The sequence below is a fragment of the Taudactylus pleione genome, unplaced genomic scaffold, assembly GCF_031769625.1.
Source record: "Taudactylus pleione unplaced genomic scaffold, aTauple2 ptg000100l, whole genome shotgun sequence".
Taxonomy (NCBI): domain Eukaryota; kingdom Metazoa; phylum Chordata; class Amphibia; order Anura; family Myobatrachidae; genus Taudactylus; species Taudactylus pleione.
The window spans coordinates 5,888,179-5,912,043 of NW_028284502.1; the positions used below are offsets into that span (position 1 = coordinate 5,888,179).

The 23,865-nt window shown below is 30.4% G+C and overlaps 18 non-coding genes across 18 annotated transcripts; all 18 read left to right on the plus strand.

Annotated features, from left to right (window-relative positions):
* Nucleotides 1-1,143: 1,143 nt before the first annotated feature.
* On the plus strand, nt 1,144-1,217 carry TRNAT-CGU (transfer RNA threonine (anticodon CGU)). Its single transcript has one exon. It is a non-coding gene; the product is annotated as a tRNA-Thr (tRNA).
* Nucleotides 1,218-2,071: 854 nt separating this feature from the next.
* Nucleotides 2,072-2,145, plus strand: TRNAT-CGU (transfer RNA threonine (anticodon CGU)). Its single transcript has one exon. It is a non-coding gene; the product is annotated as a tRNA-Thr (tRNA).
* Nucleotides 2,146-3,327: 1,182 nt separating this feature from the next.
* TRNAT-CGU (transfer RNA threonine (anticodon CGU)) lies at nt 3,328-3,401 on the plus strand. The gene has a single exon. It is a non-coding gene; the product is annotated as a tRNA-Thr (tRNA).
* Nucleotides 3,402-4,255: 854 nt separating this feature from the next.
* Nucleotides 4,256-4,329, plus strand: TRNAT-CGU (transfer RNA threonine (anticodon CGU)). The gene has a single exon. It is a non-coding gene; the product is annotated as a tRNA-Thr (tRNA).
* Nucleotides 4,330-6,439: 2,110 nt separating this feature from the next.
* Nucleotides 6,440-6,513, plus strand: TRNAT-CGU (transfer RNA threonine (anticodon CGU)). Its single transcript has one exon. It is a non-coding gene; the product is annotated as a tRNA-Thr (tRNA).
* Nucleotides 6,514-7,693: 1,180 nt separating this feature from the next.
* Nucleotides 7,694-7,767, plus strand: TRNAT-CGU (transfer RNA threonine (anticodon CGU)). The gene has a single exon. It is a non-coding gene; the product is annotated as a tRNA-Thr (tRNA).
* An 853-nt stretch (nt 7,768-8,620) lies between these two features.
* On the plus strand, nt 8,621-8,694 carry TRNAT-CGU (transfer RNA threonine (anticodon CGU)). Its single transcript has one exon. It is a non-coding gene; the product is annotated as a tRNA-Thr (tRNA).
* Nucleotides 8,695-9,874: 1,180 nt separating this feature from the next.
* Nucleotides 9,875-9,948, plus strand: TRNAT-CGU (transfer RNA threonine (anticodon CGU)). The gene has a single exon. It is a non-coding gene; the product is annotated as a tRNA-Thr (tRNA).
* Nucleotides 9,949-10,802: 854 nt separating this feature from the next.
* TRNAT-CGU (transfer RNA threonine (anticodon CGU)) lies at nt 10,803-10,876 on the plus strand. The gene has a single exon. It is a non-coding gene; the product is annotated as a tRNA-Thr (tRNA).
* Nucleotides 10,877-12,056: 1,180 nt separating this feature from the next.
* TRNAT-AGU (transfer RNA threonine (anticodon AGU)) lies at nt 12,057-12,130 on the plus strand. Its single transcript has one exon. It is a non-coding gene; the product is annotated as a tRNA-Thr (tRNA).
* Nucleotides 12,131-12,983: 853 nt separating this feature from the next.
* Nucleotides 12,984-13,057, plus strand: TRNAT-CGU (transfer RNA threonine (anticodon CGU)). The gene has a single exon. It is a non-coding gene; the product is annotated as a tRNA-Thr (tRNA).
* A 2,111-nt stretch (nt 13,058-15,168) lies between these two features.
* Nucleotides 15,169-15,242, plus strand: TRNAT-CGU (transfer RNA threonine (anticodon CGU)). Its single transcript has one exon. It is a non-coding gene; the product is annotated as a tRNA-Thr (tRNA).
* Nucleotides 15,243-16,422: 1,180 nt separating this feature from the next.
* Nucleotides 16,423-16,496, plus strand: TRNAT-AGU (transfer RNA threonine (anticodon AGU)). The gene has a single exon. It is a non-coding gene; the product is annotated as a tRNA-Thr (tRNA).
* An 853-nt stretch (nt 16,497-17,349) lies between these two features.
* On the plus strand, nt 17,350-17,423 carry TRNAT-CGU (transfer RNA threonine (anticodon CGU)). The gene has a single exon. It is a non-coding gene; the product is annotated as a tRNA-Thr (tRNA).
* Nucleotides 17,424-18,605: 1,182 nt separating this feature from the next.
* TRNAT-AGU (transfer RNA threonine (anticodon AGU)) lies at nt 18,606-18,679 on the plus strand. The gene has a single exon. It is a non-coding gene; the product is annotated as a tRNA-Thr (tRNA).
* A 2,107-nt stretch (nt 18,680-20,786) lies between these two features.
* TRNAT-AGU (transfer RNA threonine (anticodon AGU)) lies at nt 20,787-20,860 on the plus strand. The gene has a single exon. It is a non-coding gene; the product is annotated as a tRNA-Thr (tRNA).
* Nucleotides 20,861-21,714: 854 nt separating this feature from the next.
* TRNAT-CGU (transfer RNA threonine (anticodon CGU)) lies at nt 21,715-21,788 on the plus strand. Its single transcript has one exon. It is a non-coding gene; the product is annotated as a tRNA-Thr (tRNA).
* Nucleotides 21,789-22,970: 1,182 nt separating this feature from the next.
* Nucleotides 22,971-23,044, plus strand: TRNAT-AGU (transfer RNA threonine (anticodon AGU)). Its single transcript has one exon. It is a non-coding gene; the product is annotated as a tRNA-Thr (tRNA).
* The last annotated feature ends 821 nt before the right edge of the window (nt 23,045-23,865 follow it).

Consider the following 23,865-nt stretch of genomic DNA (forward strand, 5'->3'; position numbering starts at 1 on the left):
TTGATGCTCAAGAAATAAGATGTGATTCCTTGAGCAACTTTCACCCCAGTTCACTTGGTCAGCAATACAGTTCATTTCTAGATGCAGTCCATATTAGAAGACAACAAAACATGTTCCTGTTTTGATATAAGCCATATAGTTGAATTAAATGTATGCTGTTAGACATGAGAGTTTTCTAGAAAATACTTTGCATTCTGTTTAAACAACCTCCAGAATAATAATGGAGTTTAGTCAAAGGAGAAGTCCATAGGAAGTGTGAAAATAACTAAAGCAAAGTATGTTTACCAAGATCATTTGGGAAAGAGTCATTTTAGTCCTAGAGGCTAGGAGAATTATTTAAAAATGAATCAATATTTAGTTTCATAACATTTGCAAAATTCTGTTAGGAAAGTATTTCCAGAAAAAAAAGCTTCAAGTCTCTTGAACAAGCTTCAAGCAAAAAAGCTAACATTAGATCTATATTTAGAAGATAGAGATCTTCATTTGAATTACAAGTTTATTTTTTCTGTTTCTGTATCATAAAAAAGCAAACATTAATCCATTGTAGGATGCTTTTAAAGAGAATGCTATAATAACTGCTACAAAAAATTAATATAAGAGAGTGACTTTGCCAAACCATTTTAAGAAAAACAGTCCTATAATTATTAAATAAATGTAGAGAAGAAAACATATACTGTATTTTTTTTCTTTATTTTTACCTTTTAAAGAATCGATTAAGCATCAGCCTTTTTAAGGATCTCAAAAAATGTTACCATAAAATATACATGAGATATATAATTTTTCATTATATGACACTTTGGAGCAGGTGGTGCTGTGGCAGCTGGTTAACACGCATGTCTAGTAAACAGGAGATCCTGCAATCGTATCTTGGCAGTGACTTTTGTTTAGTTAATTTTCATCACCTTATTATGTAGTTTGTTGTTGATTCATGACAATATGAGATGTGAAAACTTTAGCAGTCTTCTTTCTGGCTTACTTGGTGGACAATGTTCTATGTTTCTAGATAAAGTCTACATCTGACAAACACAAAATAATGCAATTTTTCCTTTCTTGAATATAATCTATATTTTAGCATTAAAATGTTGCTAAGATAAACATCAGATATTTCCATAAAATAGCATGTAATAAAGCTTCTTTCCATGTGGTGCTGTGGCTTAGTTGGTTAAAGCGCCTGTCTCGTAAACAGGAGATCCTGAGTTCAAATCTCAGTAGTGCCTTTGTTTGATTCTTTTTCATCTACTAAGTATGTAGTTTTTTGTTGATTCGTTACAATATGAGACGTGACAACTGTAGTAGCTTTCACCCAGGCTTACTTGATGAACAAAGTACTACATTTCTAGAAAAAGTCCATATCAGAAAAACACAAAATAATGCTATATTCCCATTCTTGAGTATAAGCTATTTTTTTTTTAAATAAACTGATGCTAAGGCAAACATCAGAAATTTCCAGAAAATAGCATTTATTATGCTTGAGCAAGCTCCATGATTAATATCATGTGCAGTCAAAGGAGAATCATGCAGGGAATTTTATAAAATGTCAGTTACAAGTACATTTTCTAAGATAAATAGAGAGAGAGTAATTTTTATCACAACAGCTGGGAGAACAATTGAAAATTAAACAATATTTAGTTCCATAACATCCAAAATTGTGTTAACAAAGTGTTTCCAAAACTGCTTTGCTTTTCTTGAAAAAGCTTAAAGATAAAATGCTAAAAATTGTTCTATCTTTTTAAGATACTTTTTAATTTTACTTCATGTTTTTACTATGTGAGCATCAGAAAATACTGGCACTAATTCTCATGTAGGATTCCTTTAAAGAGAAATCCATAATAACTGCTACAAAATAGTATACTAGAAAGTCACTTGGCAATACATTGTAAGAAATAAGGGCCTGTATTTCACAAAAGATAGAAGAGAATAAAAACATATTTATTTAGTCACTTATTCATTCAAAATTGCCAACTGTTTTAAACTTTGATAAAATACATGTCTCAAAAAGCATTTCAAATATTTTTACCAAAAATGATACTTTACATATATTTTTTTTAATATTAAATAGGGGCTTCTATATGGTGCTGTGGTTTAGTTGGTTAAAGTGCCTGTCTCGTAAACAGGAGATCCTGAGTTCAAATCTCAGCAGTACCTTTCATTTGCTTGTCATATCTTAGCATGTAGTGTATTGTTGATGCTCAAGAAATAAGACGTGATTCTTTGAGCAACTTTCACCCCAGTTCACTTGGTCAGCAATACAGTTCATTTCTAGATGCAGTCCATATTAGAAGACAACAAAACATGTTCCCGTTTTGATATAAGCCATATAGTTGAATTAAATGTATGCTGTTAGACATGAGAGTTTTCTAGAAAATACTTTGCATTCTGTTTAAACAACCTCCAGAATAATAATGGAGTTTAGTCAAAGGAGAAGTCCATAGGAAGTGTGAAAATAACTAAAGCAAAGTATGTTTACCTTGATCATTTGGGAAAGAGTCATTTTAGTCCTAGAGGCTAGGAGAATTATTTAAAAATGAATCAATATTTAGTTTCATAACATTTGCAAAATTCTGTTAGGAAAGTATTTCCAGAAAAAAAAGCTTCAAGTCTCTTGAACAAGCTTCAAGAAAAAAAGCTAACATTAGATCTATATTTAGAAGATAGAGATCTTCATTTGAATTACAAGTTTATTTTTTCTGTTTGTGTATCATAAAAAAGCAAACATTAATCCATTGTAGGATGCTTTTAAAGAGAATGCTATAATAACTGCTACAAAAAATTAATATAAGAGAGTGACTTTGCCAAACCATTTTAAGAAAAACAGTCCTATAATTTTTAAATAAATGTAGAGAAGAAAACATATACTGTATTTTTTTTCTTTATTTTTACCTTTTAAAGAATCGATTAAGCATCAGCCTTTTTAAGGATCTCAAAAAATGTTACCATAAAACATACATGAGATTTATAATTTTTCATTATATGACACTTTGGAGCAGGTGGTGCTGTGGCTTAGCTGGTTAACACGCCTGTCTAGTAAACAGGAGATCCTGCAATCGAATCTTGGCAGTGACTTTTGTTTAGTTAATTTTCATCACCTTATTATGTAGTTTGTTGTTGATTCATGACAATATGAGATGTGAAAACTTTAGCAGTCTTCTTTCTGGCTTACTTGGTGGACAATGTTCTATGTTTCTAGATAAAGTCTACATCTGACAAACACAAAATAATGCAATTTTTCCTTTCTTGAATATAATCTATATTTTAGCATTAAAACGTTGCTAAGATAAATATCAGATATTTCCATAAAATAGCATGTAATAAAGCTTCTTTCCATGTGTTGCTGTGGCTTAGTTGGTTAAAGCGCCTGTCTCGTAAACAGGAGATCCTGAGTTCAAATCTCAGCAGTGCCTTTGTTTGATTCATTTTCATCTACTAAGTATGTAGTTTGTTGTTGATTCATTACAATATGAGACGTGACAACTGTAGTAGCTTTCACCCAGGCTTACTTGATGAACAATGTACTACATTTCTAGAAAAAGTCCATATCAGAAAAACACAAAATAATGCTATATTCCCATTCTTGAGTATAAGCTATTTTTTTTTTAAATAAACTGATGCTAAGGCAAACATCAGAAATTTCCAGAAAATAGCATTTATTATGCTTGAGCAAGCTCCATGATTAATATCATGTGCAGTCAAAGGAGAATCATGCAGGGAATTTTATAAAATGTCAGTTACAAGTACATTTTCTAAGATAAATAGAGAGAGAGTAATTTTTATCATAACAGCTGGGAGAACAATTGAAAATTAAACAATATTTAGTTCCATAACATCCAAAATTGTGTTAACAAAGTGTTTCCAAAACTGCTTTGCTTTTCTTGAAAAAGCTTAAAGATAAAATGCTAAAAATTGTTCTATCTTTTTAAGATACTTTTTAATTTTACTTCATGTTTTTACTATGTGAGCATCAGAAAATACTGGCACTAATTCTCATGTAGGATTCCTTTAAAGAGAAATCCATAATAACTGCTACAAAATAGTATACTAGAAAGTCACTTGGCAATACATTGTAAGAAATAAGGGCCTGTATTTCACAAAAGAAAGAAGAGAATAAAAACATATTTATTTAGTCACTTATTCATTCAAAATTGCCAACTGTTTTAAACTTTGATAAAATACATGTCTCAAAAAGCATTTCAAATATTTTTACCAAAAATTATACTTTACATATATTTTTTTTAATATTAAACAGGGGCTTCTATATGGTGCTGTGGCTTAGTTGGTTAAAGTGCCTGTCTCGTAAACAGGAGATCCTGAGTTCAAATCTCAGCAGTACCTTTTATTTGCTTGTCATATCTTAGCATGTAGTGTATTGTTGATGCTCAAGAAATAAGACGTGATTCCTTGAGCAACTTTCACCCCAGTTCACTTGGTCAGCAATACAGTTCATTTCTAGATGCAGTCCATATTAGAAGACAACAAAACATGTTCCTGTTTTGATATAAGCCATATAGTTGAATTAAATGTATGCTGTTAGACATGAGAGTTTTCTAGAAAATACTTTGCATTCTGTTTAAACAACCTCCAGAATAATAATGGAGTTTAGTCAAAGGAGAAGTCCATAGGAAGTGTGAAAATAACTAAAGCAAAGTATGTTTACCAAGATCATTTGGGAAAGAGTCATTTTAGTCCTAGAGGCTAGGAGAATTATTTAAAAATGAATCAATATTTAGTTTCATAACATTTGCAAAATTCTGTTAGGAAAGTATTTCCAGAAAAAAAAGCTTCAAGTCTCTTGAACAAGCTTCAAGAAAAAAAGCTAACATTAGATCTATATTTAGAAGATAGAGATCTTCATTTGAATTACAAGTTTATTTTTTCTGTTTGTGTATCATAAAAAAGCAAACATTAATCCATTGTAGGATGCTTTTAAAGAGAATGCTATAATAACTGCTACAAAAAATTAATATAAGAGAGTGACTTTGCCAAACCATTTTAAGAAAAACAGTCCTATAATTTTTAAATAAATGTAGAGAAGAAAACATATACTCTATTTTTTTTCTTTATTTTTACCTTTTAAAGAATCGATTAAGCATCAGCCTTTTTAAGGATCTCAAAAAATGTTACCATAAAACATACATGAGATTTATAATTTTTCATTATATGACACTTTGGAGCAGGTGGTGCTGTGGCTTAGCTGGTTAACACGCCTGTCTAGTAAACAGGAGATCCTGCAATCGAATCTTGGCAGTGACTTTTGTTTAGTTAATTTTCATCACCTTATTATGTAGTTTGTTGTTGATTCATGACAATATGAGATGTGAAAACTTTAGCAGTCTTCTTTCTGGCTTACTTGGTGGACAATGTTCTATGTTTCTAGATAAAGTCTACATCTGACAAACACAAAATAATGCAATTTTTCCTTTCTTGAATATAATCTATATTTTAGCATTAAAACGTTGCTAAGATAAACATCAGATATTTCCATAAAATAGCATGTAATAAAGCTTCTTTCCATGTGTTGCTGTGGCATAGTTGGTTAAAGCGCCTGTCTCGTAAACAGGAGATCCTGAGTTCAAATCTCAGCAGTGCCTTTGTTTGATTCATTTTCATCTACTAAGTATGTAGTTTGTTGTTGATTCATTACAATATGAGACGTGACAACTGTAGTAGCTTTCACCCAGGCTTACTTGATGAACAATGTACTACATTTCTAGAAAAAGTCCATATCAGAAAAACACAAAATAATGCTATATTCCCATTCTTGAGTATAAGCTATTTTTTTTTTAAATAAACTGATGCTAAGGCAAACATCAGAAATTTCCAGAAAATAGCATTTATTATGCTTGAGCAAGCTCCATGATTAATATCATGTGCAGTCAAAGGAGAATCATGCAGGGAATTTTATAAAATGTCAGTTACAAGTACATTTTCTAAGATAAATAGAGAGAGAGTAATTTTTATCATAACAGCTGGGAGAACAATTGAAAATTAAACAATATTTAGTTCCATAACATCCAAAATTGTGTTAACAAAGTGTTTCCAAAACTGCTTTGCTTTTCTTGAAAAAGCTTAAAGATAAAATGCTAAAAATTGTTCTATCTTTTTAAGATACTTTTTAATTTTACTTCATGTTTTTACTATGTGAGCATCAGAAAATACTGGCACTAATTCTCATGTAGGATTCCTTTAAAGAGAAATCCATAATAACTGCTACAAAATAGTATACTAGAAAGTCACTTGGCAATACATTGTAAGAAATAAGGGCCTGTATTTCACAAAAGAAAGAAGAGAATAAAAACATATTTATTTAGTCACTTATTCATTCAAAATTGCCAACTGTTTTAAACTTTGATAAAATACATGTCTCAAAAAGCATTTCAAATATTTTTACCAAAAATTATACTTTACATATATTTTTTTTAATATTAAACAGGGGCTTCTATATGGTGCTGTGGCTTAGTTGGTTAAAGTGCCTGTCTCGTAAACAGGAGATCCTGAGTTCAAATCTCAGCAGTACCTTTTATTTGCTTGTCATATCTTAGCATGTAGTGTATTGTTGATGCTCAAGAAATAAGACGTGATTCCTTGAGCAACTTTCACCCCAGTTCACTTGGTCAGCAATACAGTTCATTTCTAGATGCAGTCCATATTAGAAGACAACAAAACATGTTCCTGTTTTGATATAAGCCATATAGTTGAATTAAATGTATGCTGTTAGACATGAGAGTTTTCTAGAAAATACTTTGTATTCTGTTTAAACAACCTCCAGAATAATAATGGAGTTTAGTCAAAGGAGAAGTCCATAGGAAGTGTGAAAATAACTAAAGCAAAGTATGTTTACCAAGATCATTTGGGAAAGAGTCATTTTAGTCCTAGAGGCTAGGAGAATTATTTAAAAATGAATCAATATTTAGTTTCATAACATTTGCAAAATTCTGTTAGGAAAGTATTTCCAGAAAAAAAAGCTTCAAGTCTCTTGAACAAGCTTCAAGCAAAAAAGCTAACATTAGATCTATATTTAGAAGATAGAGATCTTCATTTGAATTACAAGTTTATTTTTTCTGTTTGTGTATCATAAAAAAGCAAACATTAATCCATTGTAGGATGCTTTTAAAGAGAATGCTATAATAACTGCTACAAAAAATTAATATAAGAGAGTGACTTTGCCAAACCATTTTAAGAAAAAAAGTCCTATAATTTTTAAATAAATGTAGAGAAGAAAACATATACTCTATTTTTTTTCTTTATTTTTACCTTTTAAAGAATCGATTAAGCATCTGCCTTTTTAAGGATCTCAAAAAATGTTACCATAAAATATACATGAGATATATAATTTTTCATTATATGACACTTTGGAGCAGGTGGTGCTGTGGCAGCTGGTTAACACGCATGTCTAGTAAACAGGAGATCCTGCAATCGAATCTTGGCAGTGACTTTTGTTTAGTTAATTTTCATCACCTTATTATGTAGTTTGTTGTTGATTCATGACAATATGAGATGTGAAAACTTTAGCAGTCTTCTTTCTGGCTTACTTGGTGGACAATGTTCTATGTTTCTAGATAAAGTCTACATCTGACAAACACAAAATAATGCAATTTTTCCTTTCTTGAATATAATCTATATTTTAGCATTAAAATGTTGCTAAGATAAACATCAGATATTTCCATAAAATAGCATGTAATAAAGCTTCTTTCCATGTGGTGCTGTGGCTTAGTTGGTTAAAGCGCCTGTCTCGTAAACAGGAGATCCTGAGTTCAAATCTCAGCAGTGCCTTTGTTTGATTCTTTTTCATCTACTAAGTATGTAGTTTTTTGTTGATTCGTTACAATATGAGACGTGACAACTGTAGTAGCTTTCACCCAGGCTTACTTGATGAACAAAGTACTACATTTCTAGAAAAAGTCCATATCAGAAAAACACAAAATAATGCTATATTCCCATTCTTGAGTATAAGCTATTTTTTTTTAAATAAACTGATGCTAAGGCAAACATCAGAAATTTCCAGAAAATAGCATTTATTATGCTTGAGCAAGCTCCATGATTAATATCATGTGCAGTCAAAGGAGAATCATGCAGGGAATTTTATAAAATGTCAGTTACAAGTACATTTTCTAAGATAAATAGAGAGAGAGTAATTTTTATCACAACAGCTGGGAGAACAATTGAAAATTAAACAATATTTAGTTCCATAACATCCAAAATTGTGTTAACAAAGTGTTTCCAAAACTGCTTTGCTTTTCTTGAAAAAGCTTAAAGATAAAATGCTAAAAATTGTTCTATCTTTTTAAGATACTTTTTAATTTTACTTCATGTTTTTACTATGTGAGCATCAGAAAATACTGGCACTAATTCTCATGTAGGATTCCTTTAAAGAGAAATCCATAATAACTGCTACAAAATAGTATACTAGAAAGTCACTTGTCAATACATTGTAAGAAATAAGGGCCTGTATTTCACAAAAGATAGAAGAGAATAAAAACATATTTATTTAGTCACTTATTCATTCAAAATTGCCAACTGTTTTAAACTTTGATAAAATACATGTCTCAAAAAGCATTTCAAATATTTTTACCAAAAATTATACTTTACATATATTTTTTTTAATATTAAACAGGGGCTTCTATATGGTGCTGTGGTTTAGTTGGTTAAAGTGCCTGTCTCGTAAACAGGAGATCCTGAGTTCAAATCTCAGCAGTACCTTTCATTTGCTTGTCATATCTTAGCATGTAGTGTATTGTTGATGCTCAAGAAATAAGACGTGATTCCTTGAGCAACTTTCACCCCAGTTCACTTGGTCAGCAATACAGTTCATTTCTAGATGCAGTCCATATTAGAAGACAACAAAACATGTTCCTGTTTTGATATAAGCCATATAGTTGAATTAAATGTATGCTGTTAGACATGAGAGTTTTCTAGAAAATACTTTGCATTCTGTTTAAACAACCTCCAGAATAATAATGGAGTTTAGTCAAAGGAGAAGTCCATAGGAAGTGTGAAAATAACTAAAGCAAAGTATGTTTACCAAGATCATTTGGGAAAGAGTCATTTTAGTCCTAGAGGCTAGGAGAATTATTTAAAAATGAATCAATATTTAGTTTCATAACATTTGCAAAATTCTGTTAGGAAAGTATTTCCAGAAAAAAAAGCTTCAAGTCTCTTGAACAAGCTTCAAGCAAAAAAGCTAACATTAGATCTATATTTAGAAGATAGAGATCTTCATTTGAATTACAAGTTTATTTTTTCTGTTTGTGTATCATAAAAAAGCAAACATTAATCCATTGTAGGATGCTTTTAAAGAGAATGCTATAATAACTGCTACAAAAAATAAATATAAGAGAGTGACTTTGCCAAACCATTTTAAGAAAAACAGTCCTATAATTTTTAAATAAATGTAGAGAAGAAAACATATACTCTATTTTTTTTCTTTATTTTTACCTTTTAAAGAATCGATTAAGCATCTGCCTTTTTAAGGATCTCAAAAAATGTTACCATAAAATATACATGAGATATATAATTTTTCTTTATATGACACTTTGGAGCAGGTGGTGCTGTGGCAGCTGGTTAACACGCATGTCTAGTAAACAGGAGATCCTGCAATCGAATCTTGGCAGTGACTTTTGTTTAGTTAATTTTCATCACCTTATTATGTAGTTTGTTGTTGATTCATGACAATATGAGATGTGAAAACTTTAGCAGTCTTCTTTCTGGCTTACTTGGTGGACAATGTTCTATGTTTCTAGATAAAGTCTACATCTGACAAACACAAAATAATGCAATTTTTCCTTTCTTGAATATAATCTATATTTTAGCATTAAAATGTTGCTAAGATAAACATCAGATATTTCCATAAAATAGCATGTAATAAAGCTTCTTTCCATGTGGTGCTGTGGCTTAGTTGGTTAAAGCGCCTGTCTCGTAAACAGGAGATCCTGAGTTCAAATATCAGCAGTGCCTTTGTTTGATTCTTTTTCATCTACTAAGTATGTAGTTTTTTGTTGATTCGTTACAATATGAGACGTGACAACTGTAGTAGCTTTCACCCAGGCTTACTTGATGAACAAAGTACTACATTTCTAGAAAAAGTCCATATCAGAAAAACACAAAATAATGCTATATTCCCATTCTTGAGTATAAGCTATTTTTTTTTTAAATAAACTGATGCTAAGGCAAACATCAGAAATTTCCAGAAAATAGCATTTATTATGCTTGAGCAAGCTCCATGATTAATATCATGTGCAGTCAAAGGAGAATCATGCAGGGAATTTTATAAAATGTCAGTTACAAGTACATTTTCTAAGATAAATAGAGAGAGAGTAATTTTTATCACAACAGCTGGGAGAACAATTGAAAATTAAACAATATTTAGTTCCATAACATCCAAAATTGTGTTAACAAAGTGTTTCCAAAACTGCTTTGCTTTTCTTGAAAAAGCTTAAAGATAAAATGCTAAAAATTGTTCTATCTTTTTAAGATACTTTTTAATTTTACTTCATGTTTTTACTATGTGAGCATCAGAAAATACTGGCACTAATTCTCATGTAGGATTCCTTTAAAGAGAAATCCATAATAACTGCTACAAAATAGTATACTAGAAAGTCACTTGTCAATACATTGTAAGAAATAAGGGCCTGTATTTCACAAAAGATAGAAGAGAATAAAAACATATTTATTTAGTCACTTATTCATTCAAAATTGCCAACTGTTTTAAACTTTGATAAAATACATGTCTCAAAAAGCATTTCAAATATTTTTACCAAAAATTATACTTTACATATATTTTTTTTAATATTAAACAGGGGCTTCTATATGGTGCTGTGGTTTAGTTGGTTAAAGTGCCTGTCTCGTAAACAGGAGATCCTGAGTTCAAATCTCAGCAGTACCTTTCATTTGCTTGTCATATCTTAGCATGTAGTGTATTGTTGATGCTCAAGAAATAAGACGTGATTCCTTGAGCAACTTTCACCCCAGTTCACTTGGTCAGCAATACAGTTCATTTCTAGATGCAGTCCATATTAGAAGACAACAAAACATGTTCCTGTTTTGATATAAGCCATATAGTTGAATTAAATGTATGCTGTTAGACATGAGAGTTTTCTAGAAAATACTTTGCATTCTGTTTAAACAACCTCCAGAATAATAATGGAGTTTAGTCAAAGGAGAAGTCCATAGGAAGTGTGAAAATAACTAAAGCAAAGTATGTTTACCAAGATCATTTGGGAAAGAGTCATTTTAGTCCTAGAGGCTAGGAGAATTATTTAAAAATGAATCAATATTTAGTTTCATAACATTTGCAAAATTCTGTTAGGAAAGTATTTCCAGAAAAAAAAGCTTCAAGTCTCTTGAACAAGCTTCAAGCAAAAAAGCTAACATTAGATCTATATTTAGAAGATAGAGATCTTCATTTGAATTACAAGTTTATTTTTTCTGTTTGTGTATCATAAAAAAGCAAACATTAATCCATTGTAGGATGCTTTTAAAGAGAATGCTATAATAACTGCTACAAAAAATAAATATAAGAGAGTGACTTTGCCAAACCATTTTAAGAAAAACAGTCCTATAATTTTTAAATAAATGTAGAGAAGAAAACATATACTCTATTTTTTTTCTTTATTTTTACCTTTTAAAGAATCGATTAAGCATCTGCCTTTTTAAGGATCTCAAAAAATGTTACCATAAAATATACATGAGATATATAATTTTTCATTATATGACTCTTTGGAGCAGGTGGTGCTGTGGCAGCTGGTTAACACGCATGTCTAGTAAACAGGAGATTCTGCAATCGAATCTTGGCAGTGACTTTTGTTTAGTTAATTTTCATCACCTTATTATGTAGTTTGTTGTTGAGTCATGACAATATGAGATGTGAAAACTTTAGCAGTCTTCTTTCTGGCTTACTTGGTGGACAATGTTCTATGTTTCTAGATAAAGTCTACATCTGACAAACACAAAATAATGCAATATTTCCTTTCTTGAATATAATCTATATTTTAGCTTTAAAATGTTGCTAAGATAAACATCAGATATTTCCATAAAATAGCATGTAAAAAAGCTTCTTTAATTGTGGTGCTGTGGCTTAGTTGGTTAAAGCGCCTGTCAAGTAAACAGGAGATCCTGAGTTCAAATCTCAGCAGTGCCTTTGTTTGATTCATTTTCATCTACTAAGTATGTAGTTTGTTGTTGATTCGTTACAATATGAGACGTGACAACTGTAGTAGCTTTCTCCCAGGCTTACTTGATGAACAATGTACTACATTTCTAGAAAAAGTCCATATCAGAAAAACACAAAATAATGCTATATTCCCATTCTTGAGTATAAGCTTTTTTTTTTTCAAATAAACTGATGCTAAGGCAAACATTAGAAATTTCCAGAAAATAGCATTTATTATGCTTGAGCAAGCTCCATGATTAATATCATGTGCAGTCAAAGGAGAATCATGCAGGGAATTTTATAAAATGTCAGTTACAAGTACATTTTCTAAGATAAATAGAGAGAGAGTAATTTTTATCATAACAGCTGGGAGAACAATTGAAAATTAAACAATATTTAGTTCCATAACATCCAAAATTGTGTTAACAAAGTGTTTCCAAAACTGCTTTGCTTTTCTTGAAAAAGCTTAAAGATAAAATGCTAAAAATTGTTCTATCTTTTAAGATACTTTTTAATTTTACTTCTTGTTTTTACTATGTGAGAATCAGAAAATACTGGCACTAATTCTCATGTAGGATTCCTTTAAAGAGAAATCCATAATAACTGCTACAAAATAGTATACTAGAAAGTCACATGGCAATACATTGTAAGAAAAAAGGGCCTGTATTTCACAAAAGAAAGAAGAGAATAAAAACATATTTATTTATTCACTTATTCATTCAAAATTGCCAACTGTTTTAAACTTTGATAAAATACATGTCTCAAAAAGCATTTCAAATATTATTACCAAAAATTATACTTTACATATATTTTTTTTAATATTAAACAGGGGCTTCTATATGGTGCTGTGGCTTAGTTGGTTAAAGTGCCTGTCTCGTAAACAGGAGATCCTGAGTTCAAATCTTAGCAGCACGTTTTATTTGCTTGTCATATCTTAGCATGTAGTGTATTGTTGATGCTCAAGAAATAAGACATGTGATTCCTTGAGCAACTTTCACCCCAGTTCACTTGGTCAGCAATACAGTTCATTTCTAGATGCAGTCCATATTAGAAGACAACAAAACATGTTCCTGTTTTGATATAAGCCATATAGTTGAATTAAATGTATGCTGTTAGACATGAGAGTTTTCTAGAAAATACTTTGCATTCTGTTTAAACAACCTCCAGAATAATAATGGAGTTTAGTCAAAGGAGAAGTCCATAGGAAGTGTGAAAATAACTAAAGCAAAGTATGTTTACCAAGATCATTTGGGAAAGAGTCATTTTAGTCCTAGAGGCTAGGAGAATTATTTAAAAATGAATCAATATTTAGTTTCATAACATTTGCAAAATTCTGTTAGGAAAGTATTTCCAGAAAAAAAAGCTTCAAGTCTCTTGAACAAGCTTCAAGAAAAAAAGCTAACATTAGATCTATATTTAGAAGATAGAGATCTTCATTTGAATTACAAGTTTATTTTTTCTGTTTCTGTATCATAAAAAAGCAAACATTAATCCATTGTAGGATGTTTTTAAAGAGAATGCTATAATAACTGCTACAAAAAATTAATATAAGAGAGTGACTTTGCCAAACCATTTTAAGAAAAACAGTCCTATAATTTTTAAATAAATGTAGGGAAGAAAACATATACTGTATTTTTTTTCTTTATTTTTACCTTTAAAAGAATCAATTAAGCATCAGCCTTTTTAAGGATCTCAACAAATGTTACCATAAAACATACATGAGATATATAATTTTTCATTATATGACACTTTGGAGCAGGTGGTGCTGTGGCTTAGCTGGTTTACACGTCTGTCTAGTAAACGGGAGATCCTGCAATCGAATCTTGGCAGTGACTTTTGTTTGGTTAATTTTCATCACCTTATTATGTAGTTTGTTGTTGATTCATGACATATGAGATGTGAAAACTTTAGCAGTCTTCTTTCTGGCTTACTTGGTGGACAATGTTCTATGTTTCTAGATAAAGTCTACATCTGACAAACACAAAATAATGCAATATTTCCTTTTTTGAATATAAGCTATATTTTAGCATTAAAATGTTGCTAAGACAAACATCAGATATTTCCATAAAATAGCATGTAAAAAAGCTTCGTTCCATGTGTTGCTGTGGCATAGTTGGTTAAAGCGCCTGTCTCGTAAACAGGAGATCCTGAGTTCAAATCTCAGCAGTGCCTTTGTTTGATTCATTTTCATCTACTAAGTATGTAGTTTGTTGTTGATTCATTACAATATGAGACGTGACAACTGTAGTAGCTTTCACCCAGGCTTACTTGATGAACAATGTACTACATTTCTAGAAAAAGTCCATATCAGAAAAACACAAAATAATGCTATATTCCCATTCTTGAGTATAAGCTATTTTTTTTTTAAATAAACTGATGCTAAGGCAAACATCAGAAATTTCCAGAAAATAGCATTTATTATGCTTGAGCAAGCTCCATGATTAATATCATGTGCAGTCAAAGGAGAATCATGCAGGGAATTTTATAAAATGTCAGTTACAAGTACATTTTCTAAGATAAATAGAGAGAGAGTAATTTTTATCATAACAGCTGGGAGAACAATTGAAAATTAAACAATATTTAGTTCCATAACATCCAAAATTGTGTTAACAAAGTGTTTCCAAAACTGCTTTGCTTTTCTTGAAAAAGCTTAAAGATAAAATGCTAAAAATTGTTCTATCTTTTTAAGATACTTTTTAATTTTACTTCATGTTTTTACTATGTGAGCATCAGAAAATACTGGCACTAATTCTCATGTAGGATTCCTTTAAAGAGAAATCCATAATAACTGCTACAAAATAGTATACTAGAAAGTCACTTGGCAATACATTGTAAGAAATATGGGCCTGTATTTCACAAAAGAAAGAAGAGAATAAAAACATATTTATTTAGTCACTTATTCATTCAAAATTGCCAACTGTTTTAAACTTTGATAAAATACATGTCTCAAAAAGCATTTCAAATATTTTTACCAAAAATTATACTTTACATATATTTTTTTTAATATTAAACAGGGGCTTCTATATGGTGCTGTGGCTTAGTTGGTTAAAGTGCCTGTCTCGTAAACAGGAGATCCTGAGTTCAAATCTCAGCAGTACCTTTTATTTGCTTGTCATATCTTAGCATGTAGTGTATTGTTGATGCTCAAGAAATAAGACGTGATTCCTTGAGCAACTTTCACCCCAGTTCACTTGGTCAGCAATACAGTTCATTTCTAGATGCAGTCCATATTAGAAGACAACAAAACATGTTCCTGTTTTGATATAAGCCATATAGTTGAATTAAATGTATGCTGTTAGACATGAGAGTTTTCTAGAAAATACTTTGCATTCTGTTTAAACAACCTCCAGAATAATAATGGAGTTTAGTCAAAGGAGAAGTCCATAGGAAGTGTGAAAATAACTAAAGCAAAGTATGTTTACCAAGATCATTTGGGAAAGAGTCATTTTAGTCCTAGAGGCTAGGAGAATTATTTAAAAATGAATCAATATTTAGTTTCATAACATTTGCAAAATTCTGTTAGGAAAGTATTTCCAGAAAAAAAAGCTTCAAGTCTCTTGAACAAGCTTCAAGCAAAAAAGCTAACATTAGATCTATATTTAGAAGATAGAGATCTTCATTTGAATTACAAGTTTATTTTTTCTGTTTGTGTATCATAAAAAAGCAAACATTAATCCATTGTAGGATGCTTTTAAAGAGAATGCTATAATAACTGCTACAAAAAATAAATATAAGAGAGTGACTTTGCCAAACCATTTTAAGAAAAACAGTCCTATAATTTTTAAATAAATGTAGAGAAGAAAACATATACTCTATTTTTTTTCTTTATTTTTACCTTTTAAAGAATCGATTAAGCATCTGCCTTTTTAAGGATCTCAAAAAATGTTACCATAAAATATACATGAGATATATAATTTTTCATTATATGACACTTTGGAGCAGGTGGTGCTGTGGCAGCTGGTTAACACGCATGTCTAGTAAACAGGAGATCCTGCAATCGAATCTTGGCAGTGACTTTTGTTTAGTTAATTTTCATCACCTTATTATGTAGTTTGTTGTTGATTCATGACAATATGAGATGTGAAAACTTTAGCAGTCTTCTTTCTGGCTTACTTGGTGGACAATGTTCTATGTTTCTAGATAAAGTCTACATCTGACAAACACAAAATAATGCAATATTTCCTTTCTTGAATATAATCTATATTTTAGCTTTAAAATGTTGCTAAGATAAACATCAGATATTTCCATAAAATAGCATGTAAAAAAGCTTCTTTACTTGTGGTGCTGTGGCTTAGTTGGTTAAAGCGCCTGTCAAGTAAACAGGAGATCCTGAGTTCAAATCTCAGCAGTGCCTTTGTTTGATTCATTTTCATCTACTAAGTATGTAGTTTGTTGTTGATTCGTTACAATATGAGACGTGACAACTGTAGTAGCTTTCTCCCAGGCTTACTTGATGAACAATGTACTACATTTCTAGAAAAAGTCCATATCAGAAAAACACAAAATAATGCTATATTCCCATTCTTGAGTATAAGCTATTTTTTTTTCAAATAAACTGATGCTAAGGCAAACATCAGAAATTTCCAGAAAATAGCATTTATTATGCTTGAGCAAGCTCCATGATTAATATCATGTGCAGTCAAAGGAGAATCATGCAGGGAATTTTATAAAATGTCAGTTACAAGTACATTTTCTAAGATAAATAGAGAGAGAGTAATTTTTATCATAACAGCTGGGAGAACAATTGAAAATTAAACAATATTTAGTTCCATAACATCCAAAATTGTGTTAACAAAGTGTTTCCAAAACTGCTTTGCTTTTCTTGAAAAAGCTTAAAGATAAAATGCTAAAAATTGTTCTATCTTTTAAGATACTTTTTAATTTTACTTCTTGTTTTTACTATGTGAGAATCAGAAAATACTGGCACTAATTCTCATGTAGGATTCCTTTAAAGAGAAATCCATAATAACTGCTACAAAATAGTATACTAGAAAGTCACATGGCAATACATTGTAAGAAAAAAGGGCCTGTATTTCACAAAAGAAAGAAGAGAATAAAAACATATTTATTTATTCACTTATTCATTCAAAATTGCCAACTGTTTTAAACTTTGATAAAATACATGTCTCAAAAAGCATTTCAAATATTATTACCAAAAATTATACTTTACATATATTTTTTTTAATATTAAACAGGGGCTTCTATATGGTGCTGTGGCTTAGTTGGTTAAAGTGCCTGTCTCGTAAACAGGAGATCCTGAGTTCAAATCTTAGCAGCACGTTTTATTTGCTTGTCATATCTTAGCATGTAGTGTATTGTTGATGCTCAAGAAATAAGACATGTGATTCCTTGAGCAACTTTCACCCCAGTTCACTTGGTCAGCAATACAGTTCATTTCTAGATGCAGTCCATATTAGAAGACAACAAAACATGTTCCTGTTTTGATATAAGCCATATAGTTGAATTAAATGTATGCTGTTAGACATGAGAGTTTTCTAGAAAATACTTTGCATTCTGTTTAAACAACCTCCAGAATAATAATGGAGTTTAGTCAAAGGAGAAGTCCATAGGAAGTGTGAAAATAACTAAAGCAAAGTATGTTTACCAAGATCATTTGGGAAAGAGTCATTTTAGTCCTAGAGGCTAGGAGAATTATTTAAAAATGAATCAATATTTAGTTTCATAACATTTGCAAAATTCTGTTAGGAAAGTATTTCCAGAAAAAAAAGCTTCAAGTCTCTTGAACAAGCTTCAAGAAAAAAAGCTAACATTAGATCTATATTTAGAAGATAGAGATCTTCATTTGAATTACAAGTTTATTTTTTCTGTTTCTGTATCATAAAAAAGCAAACATTAATCCATTGTAGGATGTTTTTAAAGAGAATGCTATAATAACTGCTACAAAAAATTAATATAAGAGAGTGACTTTGCCAAACCATTTTAAGAAAAACAGTCCTATAATTTTTAAATAAATGTAGAGAAGAAAACATATACTGTATTTTTTTTCTTTATTTTTACCTTTAAAAGAATCAATTAAGCATCAGCCTTTTTAAGGATCTCAACAAATGTTACCATAAAACATACATGAGATATATAATTTTTCATTATATGACACTTTGGAGCAGGTGGTGCTGTGGCTTAGCTGGTTTACACGCCTGTCTAGTAAACGGGAGATCCTGCAATCGAATCTTGGCAGTGACTTTTGTTGGTTAATTTTCATCACCTTATTATGTAGTTTGTTGTTGATTCATGACATATGAGATGTGAAAACTTTAGCAGTCTTCTTTCTGGCTTACTTGGTGGACAATGTTCTATGTTTCTAGATAAAGTCTACATCTGACAAACACAAAATAATGCAATATTTCCTTTTTTGAATATAAGCTATATTTTAGCATTAAAATGTTGCTAAGACAAACATCAGATATTTCCATAAAATAGCATGTAAAAAAGCTTCGTTCCATGTGGTGCTGTGGCTTAGTTGGTTAAAGCTCCTGTCTAGTAAACAGGAGATCCTGAGTTCAAATCTCAGCAGTGCCTTTGTTTGATTCATTTTCATCTAATAAGTATGTAGTTTGTTGTTGATTCGTTACAATATGAGACATGACAACTGTAGTAGCTTTCTCCCAGGCTTACTTGATGAACAATGTACTACATTTCTAGAAAAAGTCCATATCAGAAAAACACAAAATAATGCTATATTCCCATTCTTGATAAGCTATTTTTTTTTTAAATAAACTGATGCTAAGGCAAACATCAGAAATTTCCAGAAAATAGCATTTATTATGCTTGAGCAAGCTCCATGATTAATATCATGTGCAGTCAAAGGAGAATCATGCAGGGAATTTTATAAAATGTCAGTTACAAGTACATTTTCTAAGATAAATAGAGAGAGAGTAATTTTTATCATAACAGCTGGGAGAACAATTGAAAATTAAACAATATTTAGTTCCATAACATCCAAAATTGTGTTAACAAAGTGTTTCCAAAACTGCTTTGCTTTTCTTGAAAAAGCTTAAAGATAAAATGCTAAAAATTGTTCTATCTTTTTAAGATACTTTTTAATTTTACTTCATGTTTTTACTATGTGAGCATCAGAAAATACTGGCACTAATTCTCATGTAGGATTCCTTTAAAGAGAAATCCATAATAACTGCTACAAAATAGTATACTAGAAAGTCACTTGGCAATACATTGTAAGAAATAAGGGCCTGTATTTCACAAAAGAAAGGAGAGAATAAAAACATATTTATTTATTCACTTATTCATTCAAAATTGCCAACCGTTTTAAACTTTGATAAAATACATGTCTCAAAAAGCATTTCAAATATTTTTACCAAAAATGATACTTTACATATATTTTTTTTAATATTAAACAGGGGCTTCTATATGGTGCTGTGGCTTAGTTGGTTAAAGAGCCTGTCTCATAAACAGGAGATCCTGAGTTCAAATCTCAGCAGTACCTTTTATTTGCTTGTCATATCTTAGCATGTAGTGTATTGTTGATGCTCAAGAAATAAGACGTGATTCCTTGAGCAACTTTCACCCCAGTTCACTTGGTCAGCAATACAGTTCATTTCTAGATGCAGTCCATATTAGAAGACAACAAAACATGTTCCTGTTTTGATATAAGCCATATAGTTGAATTAAATGTATGCTGTTAGACATGAGAGTTTTCTAGAAAATACTTTGCATTCTGTTTAAACAACCTCAGGAATAATAATGGAGTTTAGTCAAAGGAGAAGTCCATAGGAAGTGTGAAAATAACTAAAGCAAAGTATGTTTACCAAGATCATTTGGGAAAGAGTCATTTTAGTCCTAGAGGCTAGGAGAATTATTTAAAAATGAATCAATATTTAGTTTCATAACATTTGCAAAATTCTGTTAGGAAAGTATTTCCAGAAAAAAAAGCTTCAAGTCTCTTGAACAAGCTTCAAGAAAAAAAGCTAACATTAGATCTATATTTAGAAGATAGAGATCTTCATTTGAATTACAAGTTTATTTTTTCTGTTTCTGTATCATAAAAAAGCAAACATTAATCCATTGTAGGATGTTTTTAAAGAGAAAGCTATAATAACTGCTACAAAAAATTAATATAAGAGAGTGACTTTGCCAAACCATTTTAAGAAAAACAGTCCTATAATTTTTAAATAAATGTAGAGAAGAAAACATATACTGTATTTTTTTTCTTTATTTTTACCTTTAAAATAATCAATTAACCATCGGCCTTTATAAGGATCTCAAAAAATGTTACCATAAAACATACATGAGATATATAATTTTTCATTATATGACACTTTGGAGCAGGTGGTGCTGTGGCTTAGCTGGTTAACACGCCTGTCTAGTAAACGGGAGATCCTGCAATCGAATCTTGGCAGTGACTTTTGTTTAGTTAATTTTCATCACCTTATTATGTAGTTTGTTGTTGATTCATGACAATATGAGATGTGAAAACTTTAGCAGTCTTCTTTCTGGCTTACTTGGTGGACAATGTTCTATGTTTCTAGATAAAGTCTACATCTGACAAACACAAAATAATGCAATATTTCCTTTCTTGAATATAATCTATATTTTAGCATTAAAATGTTGCTAAGATAAACATCAGATATTTCCATAAAATAGCATGTAAAAAAGCTTCTTTCCATGTGGTGCTGTGGCTTAGTTGGTTAAAGCGCCTGTCTAGTAAACAGGAGATTCTGAGTTCAAATCTCAGCAGTGCCTTTGTTTGATTAATTTTCATCTACTAAGTATGTAGTTTGTTGTTGATTCGTTACAATATGAGACGTGACAACTGTAGTAGCTTTCACCCAGGCTTACTTGATGAACAATGTACTACATTTCTAGAAAAAGTCCATATCAGAAAAACACAAAATAATGCTATATTCCATTTCTTGAGTATAAGCTATTTTTTTTTTAAATAAACTGATGCTAAGGCAAACATCAGAAATTTCCAGAAAATAGCATTTATTATGCTTGAGCAAGCTCCATGATTAATATCATGTGCAGTCAAAGGAGAATCATGCAGGGAATTTTATAAAATGTCAGTTACAAGTACATTTTCTAAGATAAATAGAGAGAGAGTAATTTTTATCATAACAGCTGGGAGAACAATTGAAAATTAAACAATATTTAGTTCCATAACATCCAAAATTGTGTTAACAAAGTGTTTCCAAAACTGCTTTGCTTTTCTTGTAAAAGCTTAAAGATAAAATGATAAAAATTGTTCTTTCTTTTTAAGATACTTTTTAATTTTACTTCATGTTTTTACTATGTGAGCATCAGAAAATACTGGCACTAATTCTCATGTAGGATTCCTTTAAAGAGAAATCCATAATAACTGCTACAAAATAGTATACTAGAAAGTCACATGGCAATACATTGTAAGAAATAAGGGCCTGTATTTCACAAAAGAAAGAAGAGAATAAAAACATATTTATTTATTCACTTATTCATTCAAAATTGCCAACTGTTTTAAACTTTGATAAAATACATGTCTCAAAAAGCATTTCAAATATTATTACCAAAAATTATACTTTACATATATTTTTTTTAATATTAAACAGGGGCTTCTATATGGTGCTGTGGCTTAGTTGGTTAAAGTGCCTGTCTCGTAAACAGGAGATCCTGAGTTCAAATCTCAGCAGTACCTTTTATTTGCTTGTCATATCTTAGCATGTAGTGTATTGTTGATGCTCAAGAAATAAGACATGATTCCTTGAGCAACTTTCACCCCAGTTCACTTGGTCAGCAATACAGTTCATTTCTAGATGCAGTCCATATTAGAAGACAACAAAACATGTTCCTGTTTTGATATAAGCCATATAGTTGAATTAAATGTATGCTGTTAGACATGAGGGTTTTCTAGAAAATACTTTGCATTCTGTTTAAACAACCTCCAGAATAATAATGGAGTTTAGTCAAAGGAGAAGTCCATAGGAAGTGTGAAAATAACTAAAGCAAAGTATGTTTACCAAGATCATTTGGGAAAGAGTTATTTTAGTCCTAGAGGCTAGGAGAATTATTTAAAAATGAATCAATATTTAGTTTCATAACATTTGCAAAATTCTGTTAGGAAAGTATTTCCAGAAAAAAAAGCTTCAAGTCTCTTGAACAAGCTTCAAGAAAAAAAGCTAACATTAGATCTATATTTAGAAGATAGAGATCTTCATTTGAATTACAAGTTTATTTTTTCTGTTTCTGTATCATAAAAAAGCAAACATTAATCCATTGTAGGATGTTTTTAAAGAGAATGCTATAATAACTGCTACAAAAAATGAATATAAGAGAGTGACTTTGCCAAACCATTTTAAGAAAAACAGTCCTATAATTTTTAAATAAATGTAGAGAAGAAAATATATACTCTATTTTTTTTCTTTATTTTTACCTTTTAAAGAATCGATTAAGCATCTGCCTTTTTAAGGATCTCAAAAAATGTTAGCATAAAACATACATGAGATATATAATTTTTAATTATATGGCACTTTGGAGCAAGTGGTGCTGTGGCTTAGCTGGTTAACACGCCTGTCTAGTAAACAGGAGATCCTGCAATCGAATCTTGGCAGTGACTTTTGTTTAGTTAATTTTCATCACCTTATTATGTAGTTTGTTGTTGATTCATGACAATATGAGATGTGAAAACTTTAGCAGTCTTCTTTCTGGCTTACTTGGTGGACAATGTTCTATGTTTCTAGATAAAGTCTACATCTAACAAACACAAAATAATGCAATATTTCCTTTCTTGAATATAATCTATATTTTAGCATTAAAATGTTGCTAAGACAAACATCAGATATTTCCATAAAATAGCATGTAAAAAAGCTTCGTTCAATGTGGTGCTGTGGCTTAGTTGGTTAAAGCTCCTGTCTAGTAAACAGAAGATCCTGAGTTCAAATCTCAGCAGTGCCTTTGTTTGATTCATTTTCATCTAATAAGTATGTAGTTTGTTGTTGATTCGTTACAATATGAGACATGACAACTGTAGTAGCTTTCTCCCAGGCTTACTTGATGAACAATGTACTACATTTCTAGAAAAAGTCCATATCAGAAAAACACAAAATAATGCTATATTCCCATTCTTGAGTATAAGCTATTTTTTTTAAAATAAACTGATGCTAAGGCAAACATCAGAAATTTCCAGAAAATAGCATTTATTATGCTTGAGCAAGCTCCATGATTAATATCATGTGCAGTCAAAGGAGAATCATGCAGGGAATTTTATAAAATGTCAGTTACAAGTACATTTTCTAAGATAAATAGAGAGAGAGTAATTTTTATCATAACAGCTGGGAGAACAATTGAAAATTAAACAATATTTAGTTCCATAACATCCAAAATTGTGTTAACAAAGTGTTTCCAAAACTGCTTTGCTTTTCTTGAAAAAGCTTAAAGATAAAATGCTAAAAATTGTTCTATCTTTTTAAGATACTTTTTAATTTTACTTCATGTTTTTACTATGTGAGCATCAGAAAATACTGGCACTAATTCTCATGTAGGATTCCTTTAAAGAGAAATCCATAATAACTGCTACAAAATAGTATACTAGAAAGTCACTTGGCAATACATTGTAAGAAATAAGGGCCTGTATTTCACAAAAGAAAGGAGAGAATAAAAACATATTTATTTATTCACTTATTCATTCAAAATTGCCAACCGTTTTAAACTTTGATAAAATACATGTCTCAAAAAGCATTTCAAATATTTTTACCAAAAATGATACTTTACATATA